Genomic DNA, 16,250 nt, shown 5'->3' on the forward strand with positions numbered 1-16,250 from the left:
GTAACTGGAGCATTCCATATAAGAGAGAGGAACGTGAAGGCATTAATGTTTTATTTAGTCTGAAATGAATTGTATCAGCTGCAGCTACAGTGACATCAACATCTTTGATTCTTATCTCTCTTTCAATGGCTATAAACTGGTTCATTTCTACTGTTCTACTCTGATTTGATATTTATCTGATCTAGATTAGAATCTGGCCTAGTGGGATCTTATGAAATGTAAAGCAGCCCAGAATTTGCTCCTGACTGGTCTATTTCTCATGCCACAGAAAATATGCTTATCTTTAGTCAATATATTTCACATTCCTGTAACTTTAATTTATAATTTTAGAGCTTGTCATCATCATTTCTAGCAGCCAAAATGCTTTAGCTATTGTGACATTATTATACTGTTAATATCTTGATGAACTCTTACATCTTATAGTATTGGTTCTATAAAACATGAGGCAAATGGTTGTGACTTGATACTGAGAAAAGCCTGAAAGCATCAAAACATGTGCAAGGAATTAACTCTGTCATAGAAAATAAAAGCTGCCACCCATTACTCCAGACTTACCTGTATCCCTAAATTAGAAAAATCCAGCATATGCATCCCAGTGGGGAAAAAAAATTGAGCATCTTAAGAACAAAATAGAATCCTGAATTTCTAGTTAGTTTCCTGTTCATTTCTGAGTTCATATATACTCAAGGGACTATTTCAGTGTTAAAACATAACTCACTGAAGACACAGGAGATAAAAGAAGCTGAAACATTTTGATGGAATATTTCTCAAAGGGAAAATTTGTTTTTGAAAGTCTCTTTTTAAGCCTTTTTTAAACCTTTAGGTCCTGTGCATTGTGCTTTTCCATAATTTTTTCCCATTTTGATTTTCACTGCTGTTTTTACAGGGTGTGAAGTCTCTTGAGCATTTCAGATCTGCCTTCTTCATCTTTTATAACCCAAGGGCTTAAAACTCTGGAAAGTAAAAAAATATTTAAAAAATAAAAATGGAGATAGACAGAGGAACAAAAAGGCCACAAGGTGTCTTGAAGAAGGTGGGAAAATAGATTATTATAGAAGAAGGAGAAAGGGGATAATTCCAAGAGAAGTATGCAGTTACCCACCATTTTCATCATCCAGAAGCAAAGTATTTAGGGGAAACATTCAGATAAAATCAAATCATGGCTCTGAAGTTTTTTGGGTAGTGAAAACATTTTTATAGACCCATGAAGAGTTCCTGCTATTCCATCTTTTGTGCCTCTAAACCACAAATATCCATACGACTCCCAAACAAAAAAATATAATCCTTCCTTATCATTCACATTTAATTTATGTGAATTTATTAATTTAATTATGCAAGAGCAGCCATAAGCACCTGGCTGGTTGGGAGACTGATGTGAACTGAGTCCCCATCCCTGTGGTTTTGGTATCTTCTCTCTGGGACTCTGAGTCTGGGTTCCCTGGCTCACACCCCACTCCTTCAGCTGGAAATCAGAAGCCTTGGCTTTACTCAGATGTTGAATTTTGGCTATGAACTCCATAGTGAAAAGCTGCAGACCCAGAGATTTTGTTACAAAAGCAGCACTCTGGAATTGCTGCCTCTATGCTGGGCAGCCAAGAACAGGCCTTGAGGGTCTGCAGCCCCTCACCAGTCAGAGATGCTGGATTTTAAGGTTACCCTTTCCTGCAATGCTCACAGAATCCTATTTCACACAGGAACAAACAAGGAAAAGGAACAGGGATGTTATGGTATTGGAATATTTTTGAAATTGTTTTCCCCGGTAGTCTTTTCAAAATACTATAACTTCTAATAGAAAAGAAGAGTTTTTAGGAACCTTAGTTAAAATTGACTAAAATTCAAAAGGCCTAATCTTCAAAAATAATTTGTTACTGCAGCCATCAACTGCTCCTGCTCTTCAGCAATCAGTTTCACTGCAGGTTACTGATACACTGCCTTGATTAAGCTAATGATGAAATGGAGATAGTTTCTTTTCTTGCCTGTACACTTAACTGTAGAAGGAACATGTGATAGCTGTAAATTATTTATTATTTGGAGGGGAGGGGATGGCAATCAGTAACTGCACAGTTTGTACAGATTATTCTCCTCTGCTTTGCTAAGGTCTAATGGGGGCAATATTTGATTACCTGAGGGATCATTTCAAATGTGACTGCAAAAACTATGCAAGACTCAATATGCTTGAAACAGCGTGTCAGCTCTATCAAATCAGCTTTAGGACCACAGCATAAGAAAACTAACATAGGTCTTTCATTATAAGAGTAAAGCAGACTTTCAAAATGGGAAAATTCAGTAGTAATAACCAACAGTTTAAGAGATATTCTCTTCCTGCAAACAGACAAATGTCAAAAAGGGATACACAGAACAGGAACATTATGGTAGAAACTATAGAAAGCTGATCTCTTTTATAAATTTTATCTCTTTTTATAAATTTTGAGCCATCAGCAAACATCAGAAAAGCAGAAGTTTTTGCACATCCCACACCCTGATACACAAAGGTCACTGCTCATTTTTACAGGACTGCATGTCCCCCCTGCTCTACCACACTGGATGTTTGGGCAGCCACCCATCCCTGACAGCGGGACCACCTTTCCTCCCAGTAAATTCAGAAATGCAACATGCAACACATTCCCCAGCTAAGGAACACAAGGAAAGCAGCAGCACTCAGTCTCCCATGGAGCAGCTTTTAAGCACGAAAGAATCTTTCCTCTTAATCTTACAGTGAGTTTACTTCTTAGAAAACAGACATAACCAATTTTAATTCCCAAGTTTTCTAATGAAGAACAGATAATGGATAATTCTGGACTAATTCCACTAAGAGGTTGTGTAACTCAGTGGCACACTTCCATATATTCATAAATAATGACTGACAGCATCTAACTAACCCCAGAGGAAAAAGGACAAATAAGTCACCAAGATATTCGGGTTCATTTTCAAATTCCATCAAAAATGCCTATAATGGCACCTCTGTTTACCCAATGACTTAACTATTGTAAATTACACAATTATATTTGTTCATTATTTTTGTTCTGCACCATACCAGTAAAAGAAAACCTGGTTTGCTTATTTAGAAGAATAGCTGAAAAAGTTTACTTGCTTACAGTAGTTAGATCTGAAGGTCTTTCAGGCAGTATATTACTTGAATTCCCAGAAAACAGTGAGATTTTTCCCAAATAATGGAAATCGGAATGAATTTCTATGTTATAAATCAAAATATTTCCAGTCACGTCCTCAAAATGTTATAAGTACATTAGGGTTATAATTCCAGAATATGCTCACAAGAATACATAATTAAATAAATAAACCTGGTAAAAAAATTTCAACTAATACATTTCCAGTGGAAAAAAAATGTTTCAGCACACATTCACAATTTAGTCACCAGGAACACTGTGATTTTTAAAGAATCATTCAGGAGAATGAAGAAAGTCACAGATTTTCATTATTACAATTTCTAAATGGAATATCCTTGCATTCAAAGCCAATTTATTTTTTAAATGTTAATAAATTTGTCCCAGAAAAAAAAAATTCATATTACCTAGCACAAGAGTTTGCAAAGAGAGTTAAAATTTTCACGAGAATTTCAGACTGAAATGGCTGAATATCACAAGCACACAGAACTGTAATTTTTTGCAACAAGTCATTTCAACAAATTAAAAATAGTTTTCAGTCTGAAAACATACAGAAGGTTAAATGAGCAAGTGAAGGGTAAATATCATTGAGCTGCCTCCTCCTGACACACAGGGCAGGGGCATGAGGGTGGCCAAAGAGATTTTCAGGAGTTTCTCTTCCCACATCTGCTGGAAGCAATGCCCTGCCAAAGAACAGAAAGATCTGCACATCCTGTGTCTTCCTGACCCAGTTTATTTTTGAGATAATACCAATTTTTCAGTGTAAAATAATGGGGGATGAGGGAAAGGGAAAGAAAACAAGCCCTTATACATCAATGCAAGGCTTTCAGGGAGATGTAGCATGAATATTTCATGCTCACAGTCTCATCTATATGCTCAGCTTCCTAGCTGACACTATAGTTTCCATGATGTCCTTATAAAAATGGAAATGAAGAGCACAAATATAAAACCTCGTGGACTAACTTGGTGAAAGTGTTGCAAAAGGAAACCTGCCCGTGAATTAAGTTTACAAAAAGAAATGAAGATGAAAAATTGCAGCAATGTTTAGAGATAAAAAAGGACAATCTAACAGCATATTTAGTTTGGGATAAAAACTGAGAGTTTTAGAGATTTGACTTAAAAAAAACCCCAAACAAACCAGCAAAACTCCATGAAAAATTGCAGAAAAACAGCCAACAAGACCTTCAGTTTAACATTTCTCAGAGCCTGTCTTTGTTGCACCTACATATTTTTTCTGCTCTGTGTAAAACAGAGTTTGATCTTGGATAACCTGGACAGAAATTAACTTTGACCTGACTGAATCAAGCCTTTCTAGTATGCATAAAAATCAATATACTCCATTTAATTAATAGGAAAATACAACTGGGCTAAAAAATACAGACAATATTAACCAGCAAACACATCCATGTATATACTGCAGAGCTCTGACCAAAAATATTAACTCAGATTTAATTAATGCATATAATGCTTGTATCTGTCTCTGATTTTTCACAGGAAACATCACAGAATGTAATTAATGTTCCAAAAACAGATGCAAGTTCAGAACAGCATTATCTTGAAGAATTTAATTGGTCTTACTTATGTATGAAATACAGCAATACATTTTTTCCAATAAGTTTAAGAATGAAAGACTCTCTTTCCAAATCTAATTATAGATATTTTAAAGGTGAGGCAAAGAGAAGCAGAGATAACACCTGTATTGGAATAAAATATCCCTATTGGTGTATTCAACTCACCGTAATTATCAAATGAGATGAATTCTCAATAAACGGTTAACGGGATGAAAAAAAGCTGAATATTCTTATTGTGGATGCTTCATTGTAGCAATTTAACAGGTCAGTCTCAATCTGACCCTGGAATTAGTGGGACAGATCCTTAAATCAAAGCTTGTTGCCACCAGGGTGAGCAGTGCAAACTCAACCAGAGGATGTCCCATAGCTCTGCGTGCTTTTGCCTCTGCTGTGTCAGGATACGAGATTTGTGGGTGCTCTACTCTTTGCCATTGCCTTCTGTGAAAATTATTGCACCCAAGACTGTCAAACCCTGCTTGCCAAGCCTTACCCAACAAGGAGTGATGATTTAGCCACAGCACTATTTACATCTGGACAGTGAAATAACACACTATTCTTTTCAAATCCCTCTGAAATGGTATTTTGGCTTCAGTAGTGAAGGAACAATAACTGTGTTAGAATTTTCCACCAGAAATTTTATACCCCATTCTTTCTTCAAAATACTTCAGGCTACTGGGGTGCCTGTGAAATGGATTGTCCTTGAGAGATGAAAATGGACGTGTAAGCATGGTGTAGCAATGGAAACATAAAGAGCTGTTCTATGCTTTAAGATGGAGAGGCTATTCCTGCAGCACCATACCTGGTCTGCACAAATTTTTCTGACAAATTAGAATAATGAAGAAAATTTATTTGACAGTGTCATGTATAACATAAAAGTGAGAAGTGGGTGGGTTCCTGATCATAAAGAGTTCTTCAGGCAAAGGCAGAAAATTCAGATTTTGAAACCATCAGCCTTTTATGTTTAGATGTAAAGAAAACGTATTTTGTGTGGATAATTGACTATTAAATTGGGCATACAGGGAGGTTTCAACATTTGATGCCTTGAAAAATCCTCTTTTCTAGCTCAATTAAAAATTACGTTGGTTGAGAGAAGCATAATTTATCAAATTCTAGTGATTCACGCTGAGCAGGTTGTCATGCCAGATTATTTTAGAAGGGCATCTGTCATTTAAGTCTATCAAAACCTCTGTGTCCACGACACACAGATTGAACACTTCACTGAAATGTTCTCATAATGCCATATGGATTCTAGAAATCAGCCTTTGCAGAGCTGTGTCTGATGCTTGACACCTTAAATTCACATTCAGCTGACCTTGGGGTTTCATTTTGTCTAGAACAGAGTTTGGCTCACTGACATGGAAAGAGACAAGTCACCATCCTGAAAGGAAAAGCAGAAAAAGCAGTATAGGTGTCCTCTTCATATCCCCACTTCTGCTGAATGTAATTACCTCAGGACTTCCAGATAATTTCAGTAGAGAGCAAAAGAACAAGCTGTCTTAAAAAAAAAAAAAATCAAAAAAGATCTGTAGATCCCTGGGGCTTTTTGGCTTACAAGTGCTTTGATTTATTAAAAGTTATACACATTTACTTGCAAAAGTTCATATTACGACTCCAGGTAAGCCGAGGTCAAGTTGCTCAGGAAGAAATTTGCACTTAAATGAAGCAGCCTTTCAGCCTGACAAAGATGAAGACATTCAGCATTGACGTTTCCCCAGTGGGTCTGGGATCAGGAGTGAGGGGAGAGGCAGTGCCATTTCCAGGTGCCAGGACTGCTCACAAAAGTGAAGGCAGCTTTCTGAGCAAATAATTTCAGTAGAGCAAGAGGGAAAAGAAAACATAACAAAATCCTGACCCAACAAAATATCATCCCACAGGCTGTAGCAAGACCAGAGTATCCAAATCTCACCTGAATGAGGGCACAGAAGAGCAGAGAGAAAAACCCCAACTTCTTCATGTAGGGACTGAATAACTAGCACCATGTATTCAAGAAGGACAGCTTGTGCTATCATAACAGCTTTGAAAATAACTTTGCTTTTAGGAGAGGCACGCAGAAGACTGAAAGGGAGAGTGGGCACCAAAGGACCAAAGTATATACTGTACTAAACCAGAAACGACAAAACCAGCCCCTGACCAATATATTGTCTTTAGAAAATTCCAAGAATCTCTAAGTGCCTATTTATTTCCTCTCTTGATTGCTTAGTTCAATAGACAGAGTACTGTGTGCCAGATAAAACTGTCTCCCACATATCCCTCCTATTAGATAAGAAGAGAAAAGAAAACACAAGGAAAAGGAACAGCAGCATAATGTATAGTTTGAAAAAAATGAAAACTTTAAACTGGCTTTAAAGTACACACCAATGAGACTAAGGAAAAATTCATTATTGTCTGAATGATCAGACCTTTAGTGACCATTCAACAAACTGTGATACCACGAGGGATCCAAAAATACTTCCCTGGGAAAGTGGTTGCTCTTTTCTTTATTCAGCAAGGGGTGATCCCAGCTCACAGTGAGCTGAAGCATTTTGTGTGTGCTTGCAGTGCAGGTCCATGGCAGGGTGAGGGACAGACCCTGGCCTCCACAGCACTTTTCAGGGACACTGTGCACTTTTTACTAAAACACTGATGACAACTAGGAGTCCCCAGTGAACCACGATTGCTTTATACAATCATAGCATACCTATGAAAGGTATCTCAGATAAAAATGTTTTTTCCCCAACAACCTGAAGTTTTATTCCATCATTTGCACCCAAAAAAAAGGCACACAGTACCCAGCTAGTTTTCATATTAGCTCAGTATCTGCATTAGACCCCCAGATTGCACCAATGTGTTTGTTCCATATTGTATGAGCTCCATATTCAGACCTAAGCTGCTTAGTAATATTATAACATGATTAATCAATATTGTGTTCCATACTACAACTCTGCATAAACAAACTTTTAAAAATACTGTCTTACTCTAACTACAGTCTCTCATGATACTGTTAGAGGACATAGAAGGAAAACATAGGTGAAAGGACAGCACTTTTTGTTGTAAATTATCTGATCACAGCTCCCCTGTAAATCTGGGAGCTGTACATATTTGTTACACCTGAAAACAGTGAGAAGAAAGCTGTACAGTGCCTCACATCTTCTCTTACCATCAGTTACTAACAATGGATCTCGTTCTGACAATGAGCTGGCTGAGGCTGAGATACTGTACCTCATTATCACACAGAAGTCTCCTGAATTACCTTCAAGATGTGCACGAGGAGTCACAGAGCACATTGGTAATTATTTGTGCCACAGCAGTGCAGTGTGTTTTACAAGGGACAGTCAAGGACTCAAGCAGAATACCTGAAAGGACTTCTTTTGATGTGTTGCCAGTTTAGTTGAATTTAAGAACACATACAGGTAAATAAAAAGTGTTCAATTATCCTATAGGGATTTTATTTTACACTGTGAGAAGATGTGTAATTAGATTCTTGCAATGCCTGACTACACTTTTGGATTTTTCAATTTAGGTTTGATTACCTGATGATTAATAAAATTTCAAATTTCAGTTCTGATCTTCCTCCATAGTTTGCAAATAGGAACAATTTCCATGACTGCAGAAGAACTTCAGCTCCTCCTGAGGAGAGGCAATCACTCCACAGGATTAGGAAAGCAATGCTGCTCACACCCTGCACTGAAAGCAGCTGCATGGGAACTGTCAGGATCACAATCCTCGCTGTTCATGACCTCTCTTTAGTCTGTAAAAGGGATAGGCTACTCACAACTCTAAGCATGCTTCTAGTTTCATTCTGCTTGTGGATGTTCCTCCCTGCGTGCTGGAGATGCTCAGGAGACACAAACCTTTCCTTGAGAATTGTTCCCACTACGAATGTCCCACTCTGTAACCTAAATGCAGAGCTAGAGGGAAGCAGCTGCAGCCCTGCACCAGATGAGCCACAGCCTTCAGAGAAGGAGATGCCTGCTCTAAGGAGCAGCCTTTGGGGCACCCTTATCCACACCACATCAGGAAAATAATAAACTAGTAGTCCAAAAGCAGACAGTTGAAAAACCAGGCTAAGATAACTTACGACTTCAACCACTACACAACCCTCATTAAATTCAGACAGCCAAGGCTGGCTTGGGAGCACCAAAGGATTTAATGTACAGCAAAGGACATATTCCAGCCATAAATACATAAGACAGATGAAAAAAGGACAATCCAGTTAAGGTAGGATGTGCAGAGTGCTGGAGAAAAGATGGTGGCGAAAAAACTAAATGAGCTTTCAGCAAAATTTGAAAGGGGATGTGGTAGACAGGGAGGAGACAAGAGAAATACTGTGAGATAATGATTAATATCAAGGCCTCAAATCAGTAAGAATGGTTCAAGGGAGCATAAAATTCAAACAGATGAATTTATCTGATTTTTGGTCCTCAGTCCATGTGAATCATGGAAAGCAACATAAATTTGACATGGGGAGAAGTAGTACTTTAGAGGGGCAGAAGGAAGACTGGAGGCAAGTCACTGCTCTTTCTAGCATCTATCCAGTAGTTTCCCATTGTTTACAATGTAAAAAAAGCAGCATTTACTGGACTGGATGACAAAAAGAATCTAAATTTTCTGCAGGAAAACAAAGCACTGGAAAGGCTGGATGAAATACCGGGAGACAGCATGGTTCAGCTTAGTTAAAGAATGTACTAGACAGAACTGAGAATATCCTTACAAGCATACGTTGCTCTAGTGAGCTGTGTTGCTTTCATAATTGCAACTAATTTAGGCACTAGAATGTTCAGTCTGAAATTCTGCTCATCACCATCTATCAAAGCCTCTTCCCCTGTCCCCCAGAGCCTGGCTGCAAGGCTCAGTGCAAAGTTTACCTCCAAGCCAAAGTCAAGGGAAAAGAAAGTCCCACTGTGCTGTGAAAAAGAGCAGCAGATCATTCCTTCTTTAAAATAAGCACTACTTTATGCTGGCTGCTGTGGCTTTGTTTTCAAATTTAGCCAATCACCATAGAAAAGAACAATTAGGAACCTTTCAACTCAGAAAATGGAGCACAAGCAAGGAGTTTTTGGACATTACCACAGGTTAAATTTAGTTTTCCAAGAGACATCCTAATTTTAGTTGTATTTTTTTTTCCTCCTTATAATATTTACAAGGCTTTTGCAATGGTGCCAGACTTCTATCTGAGCCCCCTACATACCAACAGAGATTTGAAATGTGAAGGATGGGAATGGAGCATGACAGAGACACATCATTCCAGGGGTAACTGCTGTGGAAGAAGCATGTGGCAGAGCAAGAATGATATTCAATTTACCAACTGTCAAAGAATTTGCTAAGGAACACATAGATGAACATAAACACCCAGCAACATCCCTGAAACTTGCAGTGCTTGGAACAGCAATGTACCATTAGCAAAAAACAACAAAGCAAAAGCATGAAAGACAAATCCTCCCTAGCATGTTGCCTCTTTCAGAAGACTGGTTCTCATTATGTTGAGCCTTCTGTTCCCAAATTCAGAACCTGAAAAAGCTATTTTGAGTATAAAAAAGAAAAAAGGACTGTGTTTTTCGGCTTAAAGATGATGAATGCATCATTTGCTGCTAGAGGTAATGAGGATTTCAGTTGCTTTTGGCCCCTGTAGGATTTTCTGAGCTTTGCCAAAATGAACAAACAACAATCTGTATTAATGAACAACTCCAAAGGCTTGGATAAGATGCATAGCTCACATTCACATGGAGTTCACTATTGTAGCACCATAAATTGTATGTGTTGTGTGTAACAGATTTAGGTGGCAAACAGGTGTGCTCTAATGCAAGTTTAGCTCTCTCTGTACCATAATTCTGCAGGATAAAACCAGAAACCTTTGGCTGAAGGACAGATTGATGCACCTTCACCTCTTAAAGTCACTGTAGCACACACCATGCTCCTCCTCCTCATGGCTGCAGCTTCCCTTGGCAGTGGAGGAGATGCAGGCAGGGCACAGACTGCCTTTGGAAAGCTCAGCACATGCAGTGCCCTGCACAGGGTCTGTAAAGGCACCCAGGCCCTGCCATGGAAGGTTTCTCCCATCTGCAGAAGGTTCATCCCTTCTGCTGCAGCACTTCTGTCACAGCTGGAGGGGTTGTGGCACGGGGCACATGTGAAACACCTTGTGAAGAACAGAGCCTGCTTTGCACAACTTAGAGCACAGCACCATGGCTAGATGTGCTTTAAACTACCCTTCATGGGAACTGGTGAATGTAAAAGATATTAATATTACCTGTGTACACACACAAGAATACCCTTATGAAACAAGGCGTAACACAGCAGCAGCGCCCAAACAAAGCAGGGTCTGTGGCTGCTTTTACACAGAGCTGAGTGAACCTGTTTGAAAAGGATAGAGCCAAGGACCTGGGGAGAGGAGAAAGCCAAGGACATTGGAAAATGCAGCAGCTGGATTGTGGCCCAAAGCAAACTTCCATGAGATGATTTCCAGCATAATCACCACCTGAATGATGAATGACGAGCAGAGCCCCACCTCCTCCTGCATTCAGAGGAACAACACTTGGTCTCTGCAAGAGTGTTACCCCCTGTGGTAAGCAGGTGGGGAAACACCCAGGCACCAAGTTTCAGCACTAATTTTTATAACTAGAACAATCCTGTAGGTCCTGCCTTTATGCTGATAGCAGTGTCTAAGAGTGGGTGTGAAGTGTACAAAACATGTCCATGAGAGACACTGCAACTTCCCAATTCCCCATCCTCCTGGCATGGTGGGGTGCAGTTTCTTCAGCCTGCAAACAGTACATGAATCTTTCATCTAACCATCCTGTGGTTATGCCACGGTCAGAACTGCATCTCACCAACAGTGGGATGAGATCAGTCACCTGAGAAAGGGCAGCTGTGCACCTAGCAGAGTAAAAGTCAGTGACTCAGAAAAGGTGAAATAAAACTATTATCCACCCCATAGAGAGAAAGGCAGAATTCTGATGTAATGATAGTTCTTCATGCACAGTGCTCTTGAACTGAGTCCTTGCATGACAGGCAACCAGATAACTTGGAAGCAAATCAAGCCCAGAATACTCCTCTTTATTTTTTTTAAAGACACTTATTTTGTATAGTACCACGAGAAAAATTTATGTCCCACTTCTCTCCCCTTATTTTCATGCGATCAACTGGAGTTTTTTATTTTGGGGAGGGGAACAGAAGGAGAAGGAGGTGGCTGATGGGTTAGTAATTTACAGATCCATATTTCTTTTATACTGCAAGTATGTTCCATTTGTTCTGAAAATATGTAATGATCTAAAATGGGGACAATTTTAATGAATTGGATTCATAATATTTCATATCTTGCTGCCAGACTCTTAGTCAATCAAACTAATGTGATAAAGGAACAGCCAACAGCCAATTTTGACATCCTTTAAGCAGGTCAGTTATAAGCCAATTAGCTCTACCTACTTGGTCTCCAAGGTCTGAATAAAATATAGCCCATTTTGATTAGAAGCACTACTCCCACCAGTGTGCACATGTCTTAAAATAGACTGCAAAAATACTGGAAGCCCCATGGAATTGTTAGAGGAAGTCTCGATCCTACTGAAGTCAATTACTGTAATACAATCTCTCCTGACTTCTCACAGATTACGAGAGCTCCCAGATTCACACAGTGTCGTTCCAGTTTTATTGGATTGCAGAAAAAACTAAGTGCTGCATTCATCAGAGCCCTTCCATCTGCTGAATACAACTTTTCTGCAACGTAAGACAAATTGAAAGCATCAATCCTGAATTCCAGCAAAATTCCTGGAGAACTAACTTCAGCAAAAGGAAATCAAACAAAATTGCATTTATTTGCACCTCACATTAATTTCCCCTGTTTATTTTAACACAACTTTCACATTATTAATAACTGTCAGATCCTCCTTGACTGGTTTGACAAGAAATACAGTTATTAGAACTGGGTTAAATAACACTAATCAAATTATTTCTAAAATGAACTTTGCATTAACTTGAATGTATAAATTTTATTTTATTAATTAGAAAATATTTTTTTCTTGTTAATCGTGTAATGTTTAAGAGCTGAGAAATATATGGATGTTTCTTTTCCCAAGAATCTCCTGCTTTACATTCCTTAAAAAATGGGTGGATTTTTTCATTATTTGTCCCACTCTCCACTAAAATATAATCATATTCTTTGGAATCATACTGATGAGTAGGGAGTGCTATAAAATTCTTGTTTTCTAGTAATACACTTAAAAGGACTCTGCACGTAACATATAGGGAGTATTCAGATTTTTGTTTGTTTTCCTTGTTTCTGCATAAGCCAAATTCCCAAATAACAGAACTTTCTGAAACCACACCAGCAGCAAAACCATTTTACTTTGTTTCACAACATGTTTGCTACTGTAATCATACAGTCAGTGAAAAAATTAGCAGAAAAGAGGTGAAAAATAAATAAAGAAAGAAAAAGAAAAGAAAACAAGAGAAAGATGTATGGCTAATAATCCAAGGGCACAAGAAGCAGTAAGAACAGGCTACAGAACCATTTAGAACTGTCAAAAAAGCACATTATGAAAAGCTAGAGGGGCCTGACACCCAGGTATAGGCAATGGCACAAGCCATATGAAGCCAGATGGATTCCAGCCAGGCTGGCCTGGCCAAATGCACAAAGACATAACACGAGTTTGAATCCAACCTAAGAGGATTTCGTTGACAGGAACTGGAATTAAGATCATACAAAACAACAAAAATGTAATATTGAGGGTTGTAAAATTTACTCATGCTCAGGAATATAAATAAGCTGTTCTAGAGTAATTTAAAACAAAGATATAACTGTTTCTTACCGTGAATAAAGAAATATTGAAATCCCTTACCAAGGAACAAAAATACAACCTCCTTGATTTAATGGTTAATTATACTGAACCTAATTATTAAAATTCTTGATAACTGATGCAGTAGAAGCAATTGTATCTGCCTTCTGAAAATAAAAATCTGTCAAACTTTTTCTGTAATACACCACTTTTTCAATTTTCAGATGATTGCCTGTCCTATGTCCATTACTCTCCTGCATTTCCACTGAGCTTTAATTAGAGTTTAAGTATGTCTTGATTTGCTTATTAAACATCATAAGCAATTTAAAAGAAAGGGTCCTAATTTTAAATATGCAGGAAATCAGGAAACTGCATTTAACTTATTTCAAAAAACACAGAATTAAATCAAGTAATGTATTTTTTAAGAGAAAATTTCTGATCATTTTAAGGTATAAATTAATTTTTTACTGAGGCTGGGAAAAGTCTGACCTGTTCTTGAAAATGAACCTAGGGAGCAAAGGGAATATCAACTACAGGAGGGCATATGTGTAATTTGCAGTCCAAGGTGCTTGTACTCTAATGGGTACATAAAAGGTGGAATGGCTGGAAGTTGTTCACACAGGCATGATCATTATTTCCATCCCAGAGGGACTTTCTTCAGAAACTTATCCTGCCTGTCTACACCAGCACCTTTGGTCTACAGCACTTATTTAACTTGAGGATAAAACTAAAGTCACTTGCAAGCCATCTATATGGATAAATGCATACATATTCTAATTCTTCTTCCCTGCTATGGAAATGTGAGAAATGTGTGCACTGGGTTTTTTTCTTAGCAGGACAATTTTTGACATCTCACAAGTTGCTTTTTGGTAATGTCAGAGCAAGGGATCTGTGGAGAAGGAGAGTTAATACAGGTGGCCTTTTTTTCTAAAAGGTTATTCATTATGGAGAAGTGCAACCAACATGTTTGTGCATTTTTCATTGAAGAATCTTTCCTATTTCCTTTTTCTTACAAGCAGCTGTCATAGCATAATTTCATTACGTAATCAGCTTTTCTCTACTCACACACAGTCAACAGACATTGTAATTGCTGGTTACAGGCCTAATATGGGAAAAAAAATAACCCTGGAATCAGAGAAATGGCTTAAAAGGAAATATTTCACATGAAAACAAAATGACATTCTTAGAGAGTGACAGAACATTCAAAATTTGATACTTCAAATTAGATACCCAGTCCCCCTACCTATGAAATGTTATGCAAGAGTTTAAGTGAACAGCTCCAATCAGTCCAAAATTAAATATCCTTAGCTTTTGCAGAGCTGGGGTTGTGTTCTACTGTTACATAACTCCATAAATTACTTGCTTTTTGACAGTCCTTAAGTCACTCCTTTTGGTATCTGAATGTAGCTACAGGCACATAAATTTGAAGGTGTGATAATAGATTACCTAAGGCCAGACAGTGAATCAATGTCTAAGTCAGAAGAGGAAACCAGGAATCCCAAGTACCTGTTGAAAGACAAGGTGACACTGCTCAGTGTAGAGAAAAACTATTTCATTTGCAGCCCATGCAAATATAAAGCAATTATGCTCCCCAAACTGGAGTTCTCTCCTTGAGATAATCTTAAACACATTGTGTATTCCTTTACCATCATTCTTAGAGAGGTAGGTGTGAAAGGATTAAAAGCACAAAAAGCCAAACCTGAAACTCAAAGCATTCTTCACCAGGATTAAATCACTAATTGCTTGCACACTTCTTGCAATGGTCCTAATTACACTGTAAATAAGACTAGGTACAGGATCAGCTGAATTACTTAAACCATTTAATTACCCTGAAAAATGCTTATAAGCTAGTCTATAGGAAGCCAACAAAGTGGCTTTGCAATTAGTGCAGAAAGTTGAAGTCTAAAGTTGTGCCAAAATAACTCCCCATATGGAAAATTTCATATTTGGAATAAATGTGGTGCAAAATTTTGGGGCTGTCGAGGTGAGGGCAGGTTATGAACTACTTTTTACTTTTATGAACTGCAGAAAAACTATTTTAAAGAGTTCAGTACCTCTTTCCCCACCACTGCAACAATTATTCCCCCAAAAGCATCAATAGCACTAGGAAACCAGAGAGCTGGGAATTAGATGGCAGGGAATCCAATAGCTTCAAGGACCCTAAAACCTACCTACATTAGAAATTTGTCAGAGGTTCAGTGGGTTTCCACATGCTTCAGTTTCAATGAACCTTCTTTTTCAATAGAAGCAAAAGCCTTCAGAAAATTTCCAGCTAGATTAACGAGAGCTGCTCCTTGCTTTTCAGATAGAATATAAAGTCACTTTAAGAGCATTTAAAACTGCTGTGGCTCATTGTCTTCAGCTGGGGCAATGTGAACTGTGAAGTGATAAAACCTGGTCACTGCCTGAGCCTGAGCAATGAACTTCTGTGAGAGCTCAGACACTATTTCTTTGGTGAGATGAGAAAAGGAAAAAAAAAAAAAAAAAAAAGGAAAATTAAATAAATGAAAAAAAAAAGTATTTTCCACGTCTGAATATCCCAAATGTTTCTAGCCTCCTTTGGGTCTGAAATTGCTCATTCTCAAGTCAGACCTATGACCCTACATTTTTTAACCCATGATTCTTGACAGCATCTGGTGCTCCCACGACCAGGAAATATTTCTGGATGTGGAAATGAATAAGACTTACTTAAGATGCCAAAAGACCTTTTTTGGCACTCATAGAACATCTCAAATAAGTGGAACAACAGTGATTTTTACATAATGCTGAAACATCATTTCTTTTTTGTGCGCTGCATTATGTATTTCCTT

At 38.1% G+C, this 16,250-nt stretch overlaps 1 long non-coding RNA gene across 2 annotated transcripts in view; it reads right to left on the reverse strand.

The window, feature by feature from the left end:
* The window catches only part of LOC121671078, a 121,433-nt gene that overhangs the window by 61,814 nt on the left and 43,369 nt on the right, over positions 1-16,250 (reverse strand). For both annotated transcript variants that reach the window (XR_006018378.1, XR_006018376.1), the window contains exon 3: positions 14,887-14,946. This is a non-coding gene — a long non-coding RNA (uncharacterized LOC121671078). The remainder of the gene's footprint in view (positions 1-14,886; positions 14,947-16,250) is intronic.

Source organism: Corvus kubaryi, unplaced genomic scaffold, assembly GCF_017639235.1.
Source record: "Corvus kubaryi isolate FWS band 111438036 unplaced genomic scaffold, C.kubaryi_AGA036_p1.0 37397, whole genome shotgun sequence".
Classification (NCBI taxonomy): domain Eukaryota; kingdom Metazoa; phylum Chordata; class Aves; order Passeriformes; family Corvidae; genus Corvus; species Corvus kubaryi.